We start from the raw sequence: 13957 nt of genomic DNA, 5'->3' as shown, positions 1-13957 counted from the left end.
CAAAGGATTCGTTGCTTGGACCAAAGCCCACAAAAGAGGATAGAATGATAGAGCAGAAGAGACAAAATAGGCTTACGCATCTGAGACGCATGGATCGAGCGTCCAGACGCATTGATCGCATCTGAGACGCATGAATAGTGCGTCCAGACACTTGGATCGACACTGTAGCCAATTTCTTCTCAGTTTTGGAGACGAAGTTGGACTCTGAAAGATGTCTGATAAGCACCCAAAACTGTAATATTAAACCCCGAGAGACATAGCATTTTGGTCGATTATGTGTTTAATAATCATGTAATAATTATATTTTCGTACTTTTGCAGGTTTCCGCAATTAAAATGAATATAGTGATAAAACATGCATCGAGTACATGAATACGGAATATTTAGAGTTTCCCACTCGACCCCGTGAAGCCGAAGTTTCCAAAAGAACATAACCAGTGCGGAACGGGCCCACATATGAAGAAGCAGCAAATTTCCAAAGCTCAAATCGGATAAATCTAGATGCCGACGTTGGCTAGTGAAGCTGCAAGTACACAGAATACGGAATATTTGGAATTCCCACTCAATCCCCGTGAAGCCCAACAAAGCCCCGACTAGAGCCGGTTCCCAAAAGAACGTAACCGGTCTAATCCGGGCCCACATATAAAGAGGGGAAACTTCCGGCTCAAATCGGATAAATCTAGGTGCCGACGTTGGCTAGTGAAGCTGCCATAGTGACCGGGCTTACGAACTCTGCGCAAGGACAAAAAAAAATATAAAACGCCAAAAAAATCGGCTAATCGGACACACTAAGTGGACACACCCCGCGGGCCCGTAAGGCATGATGATTCAAGATAGGCGGGTGGCAAATGATGGTTTCAAATTGATACCACCTGGCAAGAAAGAAGACACGTACCAATTCAAACCAGGTGGTTTGAATTGAAATTAGCTAACAAACGAAACTTAAAACAGCTAAAAGACGAAAAGATAAACATATCAAAACAAAACTTTGATTCTCAAAGTTTTGAACAAATAAATCAGCTACCGGCCAAAAGCAAATTAAAATCATTCACGGATGGTCATCCTATGATGCCTATAAATATGAAGGGGTCGCCTTCATTATGAGCCCTTCAGCATATTAATGCTTTAGCTACGTTTAGTTTTCTTTCTTCAGTACTTACCTTCCGCCATTTTTTTATTTCAAAGAGCTTAATACGATAGTTATTTTACCCTTAATAATTGATGATTTCTTTTCTTGTTTAATTTCGTCCCCATTTATTTACTTAATGTATACAAAGAAGTTTTATTATTCCTTCTATGATGATGAGCTAACCCCCCGGGAGGATTATCTTTGCTAGTGTGAAAAAATCTGGATTGACTCGTTAATATTCTAGAATCACTACTTAGGAATTAGGCATAGAATTAACATCCGGTCCCAAAATGACCGAGATCGTACAAAAGTTGGAGATGCCGATGCTCGAAACGCTTCGCCAGCGATCAAAATGTCTCTCGCTACACTCTTTTGGTGTCGACATTTCTCCAATTCGGTCGTCAAACCGATGTGAACTTGTGCCGGAGCTGAAATAATATACCGTAGATGAGGTATTATCGAAACTCCTTATGCTAGTGAAATGCGACCTAGTGATGTGGGCATGCACTAGGGATCAATACTCGACGTCGTCTCCGAAACAAGACGAATTATAGATGTAGTGATTTAGTAATAAAAACTGTTGAAAAATGATTCTTGCATGAGCATGATTAACTCTCTCCCTGTTTCTCTACATTTTGTTTACCTATATATAATAGCCGTAGTAATTTATTTTATTTGCATTACCGTTATTTTAATTAAAAACCAACTAAAAAGAAACCTAAAAATCCTACTCACTTAAAGTTGTAATTTCCAGTTGTGAACCTATCCGAGCCCTAAGGTTTGGACGATCCCTTACTCGACCTATCCTACCAAACCCACGTGAGTAAGGTAACTTGACTAAAACGTACGACTATACGGACGTTGGAATTTGGACTTTGGACTTTGGACTGTGGACTTCGGACTTTGGACTGTGGACCTCGGACTTAAGAAAATAAGTAATTGAAAACCAATAAACAAACGTGTGTAAAGAGCGTTTTTATCAAATGGCACCGCTGCACGCCGAAGGACTCTGGACTTAACGTAATAACTGGAATACATCCATAAAAACCCCCTCCCCTACCTCCTCATCTTTTTAATTTTCATTTTTGTTACAATACTAACTCTTTACCGTAATTTTTTCTACTAACAAATATCTGTGATCCAAGTTTTGTTTATTTTCATTAGCACAGTCTAAGTACTCCATAGGAATTTGAAGTACTAAACAGACAAAAGAGTCTCGGACGAGACTGAATTAGTAAGCACGCGAAACTAACCTGGAGTATCAACACTCCGGTTTTTCAGTGTGCCACTTTCCTTTTCAAGACTTTTTTGGGCTCTTTGGTCCTGCTTTTTAGTAATCATAAGCTTGGGAGTAGTCGATCGCTATACGAGGAATCGCGGGACGCCAGGTTTCAAACTCTTAAACTCCTCAAACTTTGTCGAGGATATTATTTGCTATAACCTGCTTTACCTCGTATATGTATATGTTGGCATGAGAACTCAGTGCATGTAAAGATGGTTCGTCATTACATATTCATGTAACACAATTAATATGATTCGAATATATTTTGATATATGCGTAGCGTCAAACCACCTGCTTAGAATATTTTTGTATGTGTATGTTACATCAATTCACGTACACGGTATTCAATTGCATGAGTTCGTTCTTGACATCCCCCTAGCTCACGTATAACTTATACATAGTTGCACGTATAGGTAATATAGATTTGCATGGGTAGACTTTCTGCGTAACTAGTATATGTTAGTTAGTTTCTATTTTAGCATCTATCGTTTTTAATTGCATATTTCGTAATCACGTCTCAATAATACACTAATTACGTAAATTAAAATAAAAAAATTAAAAAAAAATTAAAAAATTAAAAATTAAAAAATCATAGTAATTAAAAATTTCATCTAAATCATCTTAATAACACCCCGCATAATACACCATCATAAATCATCCTATTCCATCAGTGCCTAGGAAACTTGAAAAAAAATTGAGGTTGCCTAATTAAGGAACGTGCTAGCACGAACAACCTCCCTCAATTCTCTCAGGTGACCTGGCTGCTGGAATATTCACACATTATCTTAGCTTCCCTGCTCGAGTTAGCAACAGCTCAGGAAGACGTGCTTCAACTCCCTCCTTCCTAACTTCTAAAACCTCCAAATATTATTCGCTCCTTATGAGCACTAAATTAAAATTCATATTTGTATGAGACTACGGTCCGTAAACATAAGGAATTAGAACTTACATATCATCCTCGAAAATACAAGAAACAACCGTTTATGTTATCTCCTAGGCATAGTTCCTCCTCCGTAAATCAACCTCGTCAAACATCTCCGCTTTCCATTATCTCCTTTAATTATGGCTGAAGAAAATCTCACGGTCGAGAAACCCCTTTCGGTTTCTATATCGCCCTACAGAAGGACTCGCTTCCTGCGATTAAACTCGATCGATTGTAGGTGATTTTCAGATTCCGCCAAACATTTTCGGTTTGTTACCTGTTTACCATGGTTTAGACCATGAAAAACCGTACAATCATCTTCGCCGGATGCAACAAGTAGTCACCACTTTCCGCCATCCGGACCGCTACTAACGAACAAGTCTTGCTTAGGTTGTTTCCCTTCACCTTAGCTGATAAAGCTTCCGTTTGGCTCGCCCGGACAAAGCGCCGCAATCCATTGACACATGGGCCAAACTTGTTCAAGCATTCATGATAAAGTTCTATACTCATAAGAAAACTACAGAAATGCTTCAAAAGATTCAATTCTTTCGCCAAAGACCCCTGTGAATCCTTTTCGGGCGTGGAGCAGATTTACTGATCTACTTCTCGAATGTCCCCATCATCAACTCGACACCGCCGTATTAGTCCGTTCATTCTTTAATGGTCTCTCTGACCATCAAAAAGAAACATTAGATATCATGAACGGCGGTTGTTTCATGGACAAGGGCGCCACCGAGGCATACACTTTTCTTGAGAAACAGCCTCACGGCACCCATTGGGGAAACACTGATTCTTCTAGATCTTCTAAAGATACTCCTACCAAAGTTACGCCTATGTTTGAGGTCAAACCCGATCCGAATTAAAAACTTTAATCGAAGTCCCTAAACAAAAAGGTTGATGCTCTTTTCGTACAAGTAAATGAACAAAACCCAAACAGTCATGGCTGCCAACGCTTCCCCATGCCCTCTTTGTTTAAGTCCCGAAAGCACGATTCTTATTGTCCTTTGGTATACGAAAGTGTCCTCCCCAACCTTCAAGAAGAGGCTTGTGCTTTCAACGCCCCTAATGCACCTTGGCGACAACATCCGGAATTTAGCTTTGGCACCCCCGTCCAACAACAAGCTCCTTCAAGTGGCAACAACGCGTTCTGTTTTACCACCCGCGAACTACAATTCCTATCGCCAAGGAAATCCTCCACAATTTCAGCAAGGGCAAAGTAATTTTCCCAACAACGCAAATATGGGATACCAAAACAACCGCGAACCTTGTTCCCCCGCTAACCAAGGATATGGCTACCAAAATCAACCCGTGAATAATAACCGTGAACTAGTTCCCCGCCGCTCCCTTGGTACAATCCATACCGATAAAACGGCTGAAACTTTCCCCGACATACATGAATCAACAGAATCAAATCCTAGCTTCTATCCAACAGCCTCTTCAGCTGTTTAGCTCAGATAGAAGTCAAAAGCATGTGTTCCCCGCCAAGCAATTCCAAACCCTAAGCCTACAAACACCGCCTTTGAACTCAACAATGCACCGTGACCTAGTAATCCAAGCCGTGGTGAGGTAAATGCCATTACCACTCTTCGCTTCGGCGAACCATCGACAATAATATACGTATGCCAGACGAGGAATCGACGGAAGCCACGACTAACGTCCTTCTAACTCCTACCTCGCAACCTATAACGGACGAAGTTGTACCATCAAAACATACACCTACGTCCCTAGGAAAAGATACCATTGATCCTTGTACGCGATTCCGTCCAAAAGCTCCGTTCCCTGCCCGTTTGGTAAAGAACAAACATGACAAACATGACAAACATTTTGATGAGATCCGTGAAACCTTCAAAAATTTGACCATAAACTTACCTTTCCTAGATGCGCTAAAGCATTTGCCCAAGCATGCCAAGTTTTTGAAAGACATGTGCACACCAAACGACATACCTAATGTACCTCAACAAGCCGCTCCTCAAAGAAAGGTTTCGACGACCACCACTACCAATGGTGTGGTAAAGTACAAGGACCCGTGTCGATTAACCGTATTCCATGCACGCGTTAGCGACAAGTATACCGCCATCGCGACTTTAGACCTAGGTGCCGGTGTTAACCTACTTCCCTACTACTTATTTAAGCAGTTAGGTCCTCATGAATTGAAACCTACCAATATGACTCAGAATCTTCGCGGATCGCTCCATCAAGTACCCAAAAGGCATAATAGAGAACGTTATAGTAAAAGTCCAAGATTTTACTATCCAAATGATTTTGTCATTCTAGATACTCAAGTAGCCTCAGTGACTCCATCCCTATCATCTTGGGGCGCCCTTTCCTTGCAACCGCCAACGCCTCATAAATTGTCGGACGGTTCAATGACATTGTCTTTCGAACCTTTCTCATTTAACTCAACGTGTTCAAATTAATGAAACAGTTTCCCGATCCTATAATGGAGGGCGAGATTAGCTTGGTTGATAGTCTGGAACATGATTATTTCACAAACTCTTTTCCCCCAGACGAGATACACCAATTTCTTTCTTTTGATAATCCGGAGTTTGACGATGACTCATACATAAGGGATGTCCATGCATTATTAGAGTCATTACCACTATTTGACCCTAATGCTTCGGTACAAACTAATTCAGAAGAACCGGATTCGCTCTTTTCCATTGAAGAGATGATCCCTCACAAATCCTTGATCCCCAATCCTCCAACTCCGGATTTAAAACCACTACCCCCTGATTTGAAGTACGTGCATCTCGATCTCGATGGTAGTCACCCTATAATAATTTCTGCTCACTTGACTACATACGAGGAGGCACGTTTGATTCATGTCATTCGTGAACACCGCTCCGCTATCGGATGGTCTTTAGATGATATCAAGGGAATAGACCCTAGCATATGCACGCATCGTATACATCTTGATGACGGCACAAAGACATCACGAGAACCACAACGCCGCCTTTAATCCCGCAATGAAGGAAGTAGTAGTGCAAGAGGAAGTTCTATCGCTTATTTGATGCGGGTATCATATACCCTATCTCGATAGTGATCTGGTTTAGTCCCGTCCACGCTTGTTCCCAAAAAAGTCCGGCATTCAAATTGTGCAAAATGAAAGTGGTGAGTGCATCTCCACTCGCATTCCTTTGAAATGGAGAATTTGCATTGACTATCGCAAACTTAATGCCGTAACCCGTAAAGATCACTTCCCTCCCCATTCATTGACCAGATGCTAGAACGCGTTTAGCCGGTCATGCTTACTACTGTTTTCTTGATGGCTATTCCGATACTTCCAAATTGTCATTGATCCCTACCGATCAAGAAAAGACAACTTTCACGCGTCCCTTTGAACCCTTTGCATACGCATCGAATGCCTTTTGGTCTTTGTAATGCCCTGTGCACTTTCCAACGCCGCATGCTTCACATTTTAGTGATATGGTGGAACGTTATATGGAAGTCTTCATGGACGACTTTTCCATTTACGGAAATTCCTTTAACGACTGCTTATCCAACCTTTCCAAAGTTTTAACGCTGCGTTGAGAAAAAATCTGGTACTCAATTGGGAGAAGTGTCATTTCATGGTTACCAAAGGACTTGTTCTAGGTCATATTGTTTCAAAAGACGGATAGAGGTTGATAAGGCTAAAATTGTTAAAATTTCTTCGCTACCCTTCCCACGCATTTCGGGATATCCGCGGCCTTTTAGGCCACCACTGGTTTTACAGAGATTCATTCAGATTTTTCTAAAGTTGCTCGACCCTTAACCAATCTCCCTTAAGGATGCAAGATTCGACTTTAATTTCAATAGCAAACAAGCTTTTGATACTCTAAAACCGCCTCGACTACCGCCCCTATTATTCAACCCCGATTGGTCTCAACCATTCGAATCGATGTGTGACGCTTAGCGACTTTGCTATTGGTGCCGCGGCTAGGCCAACGACATGACGACAAACCCGTTGTCATTTACTACGCTTAGTAAAACTCTTAACGACGCCAACGTATTATACCACCAACCGAAAAGAGTTCCTAGTCATTGTCTATGCTTTGGATAAGTTTCACCTACCTAGTTGGAACATCGACCATAGTATATACCGACCATGCCGCAATTCGTACTTACTCGCGAAAAAGGACGAAAACAACGATTGTTCACTGATCCTTCTCTTACAAGAATTCACCCCGGAAATCAAAGACAAGAAAGGAACCAAAATGTCGAGTAGCCGACCATTTATCGAGGCTGGTTGGTGACATCGATAGTGATTCCGGGTTTATCGGTGATTCCTTCCCGCATCTAATAATTGTACTCTCTATTTTCTCATCTCCATGGTACGCGGATATCGTTAACTACCTAGTTACCGAGGAAGTCCCTCCTTTTGGTCACGCCCCTAATCATAAAAAGTTCTTATCCACAGTAAAATATTATTTCGATGAACCCTACCTCTTTAAGTATTGTTCCGACTATCTTCATTCGTCACCGCATTCCCGACCGGGAACACACCGACGATATTATCCTTTTGCCATGAACAATCTTGGGGAGGTCATTTCAGTGGAAAGAAAACTGCGCCAAGGTGTTACAATGTGGTTTTATCGCCTACCCTTTTTCGCGATGCACACCTAACATTGCGTAGCTTGCATTCGTTGTCAACACCTAGGTCAATTACCAAAAAGAAATATGATGCCCCTACATCCTATATTGATTGTGGAAATTTTTGATGTTTGGGGCATTGATTTTATGGGACCCTTCCCTATTTCTCAAGGTTTTCTATACATTTTAGTTGCTTGTAGACTATGTGTCCAAATGGATTGAGGCACTCGCGATGTCGCTCAAATGACCATAAGATCATCGTGAAGATTTGTAAAAGAAAACATTTTCTCGCTTTTGGTGTTCCCAAAGCTATCATCGATGATGGGGTACACATTTTTGTAACAAAATTTTTGGGTTTTAATGAAGAAATATGGAGTTACTCACAAGGTTGCTACTCCATACCACCCACAAACGAGTGGCCAAGGGAAGTCTCCAACAGAGATAAAGTCTATTCGAGAAAACTGTCAACCCATCAAGAAAGGATCGGTCTCTCCGCTTATCGAATGCCTTGTGGGCATACCGAATAAAGATTTAAGACACCTATAGGGATGTCTCCTTACCGCATTGTTTTTGAAAACCTTGTCATCCGCCACTGAACTTGAGCATCGTGGCTTTTGGGCCATCAAAAGCCTCAATTACAATATCATCGAGGCAGTGAGAAGCTTAAAACCAATTAAAATGAGCTGGAGGAGATTCGAGTGATGCTTATGATCTCTCAAAATCCTACAAAGCTAATATGAAAAGAGTGCACGACAAGCACATTTTATGTAAGGATTTCAAAATTGGCCAAAAAGTTTTATCAGACAACTCTAGATTACACATCTTTCCCCGTAAATTGAAAACACGATGGTCCGGTCCTTTCATTGTGTCACCGTGAAACATTATGGGGCAATCTCTTTGCTTAATCCAAAAGATAACAAATGAATTTCAAGTCAATGGACAACGCCTAAAACATTACCACGAATTACGCCACCGATGTTGAATGTACTCTTCTTCTAATCCAAAGATACACTGACTAGATGTTTCGTTTGGCGTACTCGATCCTGTTTCTATAGAGGGTATGCCATTTTGGTAGCCGGGCCATCTTCTATCTTATGATCTCCAAAGTTCTTTGAAGTGTGTGGTTGCAAGCGCCGGAACCTTAGTCCACAAAAACTCTTTTACAGAACGGAGTATAAATGTATTCTGTAACACGAGCAAACGTGCTTCTCGGTAAACGATGGGTACCTAAAATTTCACCTCCTTCCTTCTCTTCCCTTTTCTACTCTCTACCTCACGAACTTCAGCTAATCATTTGGTGTAAGTCTCACTCATCACGAATAGGAAATGGTCGTAGTTCTTTTGCTCGTAAACGACGCGGCGCTGGTTGATGGGTCGGTGTATGATTGCCAAACACCCTTCCTCGCTTCTAGGCCCGACTTCCTATCCGATACTAGCCAGTTTAAGGTATACTTTTGTCTAACACCAGCTGCGCGAGGATAATCTTCGCTTGCCGCAGCGCCGTTTCTCCCACGATGGGATTCGCCTTTGAGAATCGACGTTAAAAGACTCGATTCGCCTTGGTGGATCCGACGTTAAAAGACTCACCTTGTAAATATGTTTATTTTGTTACCTTTTCCCTTTGCATTAAGTTTTGCACAAGGGATTCGTGGTCAAACCTCAAATGTTGCATACTTGGAACACAAACGGGCAATGGATTCCACCGCACCAACCCTATAATTGGTTACTTTGAGTCCCTCAGGGCGGTTTGAGGATAGCCGATGTAAAAAGGGCAATTTTATTAGATCAGAAGGCGCAACGGTCCAGATGGTACCGCCCTACCCCTAACCCCATAATACATAGAGGTAAAGCCACAGTCTGGTTGGATTGGGTTCGCCTCCGTGAGCCGACATGACAGGTTGTCTATGATTTAAGATGGTGACTCCCGACATCCGGTGTTTTTCACGATATCTCCCTTTGTATGTAAATAAAACCATTAAAAAAAATGTGACTATCAAGAATGACTCATACAATTGGATAGAATTTTTGTGCCGATCGTTTTCGATATCTCATTCGGTCCAATTCGAGTCCAAACGAAATCATGGGTATTAGATTTAGATTTAAATCAAGCTTTTTAGGCTTGATTTGGGCTTTCGAAAAAAATTTGGCCCAACCCAAATATCGATTTCTCGCCCATTTAAACCCAAACAACCCGATAACATGCGTCACTATTCCACGATTCGCCTTCCTAAAACCGGATCTTGCCCCCTCGAATCGGGCCTCGCACGAGAGACAGCCCACACTAAAACCGTGTCTCGCGAGACCCTCACAGCCGGCCCAATCAAAATTTTCTTCCGTCGATCATCCCAATTCTCCCCTCATCAATAATCTATAGCCATCCTCCCTCTTAGATCAGCAATGGCTGGAAACAAACGGATTTGTGTGGAAAAAAATTTGGGAATTTGTTTGAAAAACGGGATGTTTGCTCCATTCTTTGATCACGAAATTCAGTCTAGAGGATGGGAGAGTTTGTTATATGCCAATGGAGGGCTTTATTCTAAGGATTTGGTGATGAAATTCTACGACAATGGAAGCTTTAATGGCGACCATTTTGGGTCACCGTCGAGGGTGTGCGACACACGGTCACACCGGTGTTGCTTCTCCGGGATCACGGGCATTCCAATCGGTCGACCACGCATTTACTTCAGCAAAGCGAAATCGTGTACCCACGGACTTACGACCTAATGCTCGACACGCTTTATCGAGGGAGAGTACAACATCGACGAAATGCACGATCGGGCCGCCAGTCGCGAAAACCAGCTAGCGGTGACTCAATGGCTGGACTCGAACGCCATTGGCACCTCAAGCCTTTCGACATCAACAAGACCTTCCTCCACCTTCTCTGATCCTCCAAGAGCAAAAGGTAACTTCGCATCGTTACCTCTATTTTTGATATTATCACACATGCCACTCTTAGGTCAGCCCCCCTTGCCGTTCTAGTAACGCAAGTCATGATTAATCTGGGATTTCTGTCTGCCACGCCTTTACTCCATATACCACAATATTAGAATATGTTGGTCTTTAAGAAATGCATACAAGACCCTTGGGAACCCACAACACCTAGGGCTGCCGAGCACGCTAGCGTAGGATCCTCTCACCCACCATACTTTGATGAGACTGCCATGAGTAAGATCACCCAACCCATAGAGGCCCTACGTGCAGTGAACAGTGGTCTGAGAGACATGTACACTCGCCAGGTATCGATGAAACGTACCTTGGGCGAGTTAAGGACAGATATGACCACTCGCCACGAAGTCGATGACATGCAAAGATGGGTGAATTCCAGCAGAAATGAGAGCCTCCATGATCTGATTTCAGACAAGATGCTTACTCGCCGGACCGGGCCAAATGTTCATGGCGAAAGATCGGGCCGTGCTCGTGATGGATACTCTTGGTGATATCTTGGATCGCTTAGCCTCCACGGGAGCTCAGATCGCACGACGTCGCAGGACTCCTGGTTCTTCTTCCTCAGCCCCCGAGGATTCTGCTACAGCACCAGAGGATCATCAGTAGCTAGATTTATTTTTTTCCGGTCTTGTATAATATTTATATCAGATATTTTATTTACGTGTTTGCATTTTCTAGCTTAATAGTAGATGGTTCCTAAATATTTCTATCTTGATATATTAGCTATATCTAATATTATAGTATATAGGTAGGAACATATATTGGTAATAATAAATTATATACATATATATAAATATATTTCACATGTCATACTTAAACAACAAATTTTAACGTAACTAACACGTTCAGAAACCGATAATGAAAATGCATAAAAAAACGGTCATGAACCACATCTAAAAAACGGTCAGAAAACGGTCATGACCACACCTAGAAAACGGTCAGAAAACGGTCATGACCACATCTAGAAAACGGTCAGAAAACGGTCAGGAAACGGCAATTTTCTTTCTATAAATAAGTTCAACTCTTCCTCCATATTCACTCATTTCATATTCTTCCTCTACACTTCTTATTCTAAAACCGCTTTTTGGATCACTCCAAACTCAAGATTCATGGATGCACTAGAAAAGTTTGAGCAGCAGCAGATTGAATATGCTACTCAAATCTTCATGCTCGGTTGTTTTATTATAGTTATGTTGTTAATGTGGCATATAGTTCTATCTAACATTTAGGTTTGTATTTAAGTCATCGTATCATTGTGTTGTGTTTCCATACCATTGTACGTTCTTACATCTTATTGTAATCGTATACCTACATTTTCCTTGTCCTTCTACTTACGTTTTTCTAAAAAAATAAAAAAATAAAAAAAAAATAAAAAAGAAAAAAAAGGGCACTCCTTGTCACATGCCCCATCCTTCTCATCCACACTATATCCACTTTTGTGCATATCTTACAAGATACACATTGTCTAATTACCCCCTGTGACACCTCTAAACGATCTTTTACATTTTCGATGAATGCCTATTTTATAACAAGGATAGATACCTCAAAAAATTTAACTTCCCTTCTTCCAAAATAATCTTTTTTCACCACTCCATCTTTAATGGCATTTCTACAGGGATCTAGGCAAGGAGGGACTATCAACCAGCCAAGGATGGGGCAATGTGAGTTGATGCATGTACATATTTGTTTTATGTTTTGATGTGAAATAAATAAATAACCTAACAGTGTGCTACTCTAACAAAGGTTTTCTACTTTTATGATGTATAATATATAGTGTGTTACAATAAATTTCTGTGGAAGATGTCACTTTATTTTTGCTCAAAGCCTCTCGTATACTCTTTCTTCCTCTTAACACTTTTGAGGACACAAAGGTCCGAATCGTTTGGGGTGGTGAGAACCTTTGCAAAAATTAGGCATGCATAGTTGTATATAGTTTACTTAATGTCTAAATAAACGATTTAGTGACAAATTCTTGTTTCTCTTTCTATGATGAAAAATATTTAGAAATCTCACCCTAGCATCGTAATTAGGACTTGTTCTTAGAAACTTAATTTAATAATTATGCAATAGTTTTTACATCTTTTCATAAGCATTCATGCAATCGACTATCATTAAATGTACACAAAGAATAAGTTTCGACCCACGGTTAGATAACTTAGTTTCCATATCCCGTAAGAATCTAACCAAAAGCCTCAAAATGTGTGATATATGAGTAATGACACGTAGGAGTAGTTCTTCCAATAGAGAAGTTCACACGCCTACTTACTTTGATCACTACCCAAATCCTAGGCTTGAATTTAGGCCTCTTTGGATCGATATAGCCAAAAAATTCACACCAAAAAAAAAAAAAATTACCGCTAGTCGCTTTTCAACCTTTCATTAGTCCTTTCTACTTCACCAATAAAAATCATTACCCATCTAGTAACCACAAATAAATAATCCTACCTAGATGATGAGTATGAGAAATAGGATGAAGTGCAGAAAAATGAAGAGAAAAACCTTGTCACAAATCAAAATCAGTTACCTGTTTCAGAAGAAAAGAAAAAGAAAATAAAAATATGTTTCCAAAAATCAAAAGAAATATCAAGGTAGAATTCCCCCCCAAAGATCAAATCAAAAGGGAATACAAAAGCTTGAAAAAATCCAAGTATGGAAACCATGCTAGAAGGGAAAAGAAAAAGGATTTCTAGTATAAATATCTCAAGACCTTATTCTCTCATACTTAGCATTTTTGAATTTTCCATTCCATTTTCTTCTACACTACCACCTAAGCCCCATAACACCTAATAAAGACCTCTAGCTCAATTAGGGATAGGATAGTGTGATAATAAGTAGTAGTTGTGACTTCTCGACCTCTCTCCTCCTCCGACCGCCATCGAAGTGATTGCAGGAAACGTGTGCCCACCGTGACACCGGAGGTAGCAAAGCTTGAGTGGAAAAATAAGAGAGAAATTGTGTTTCGACACATACCCGGAGAACCTACTTAAGGATCGCTATCCAAAGGATCCAAACGGCCCCCGCCAGACATTTCATTATTAGATCACTGCATGCATGCTCATACGTAAATGTTTCGATTATTGTATGTATATTAACTTGAACTTTGAAAG

This window comes from Coptis chinensis, chromosome 8, assembly GCF_015680905.1.
Source record: "Coptis chinensis isolate HL-2020 chromosome 8, ASM1568090v1, whole genome shotgun sequence".
NCBI classification, from domain to species: Eukaryota; Viridiplantae; Streptophyta; class Magnoliopsida; order Ranunculales; family Ranunculaceae; genus Coptis; species Coptis chinensis.
This window is presented reverse-complemented; position numbering follows the sequence as displayed.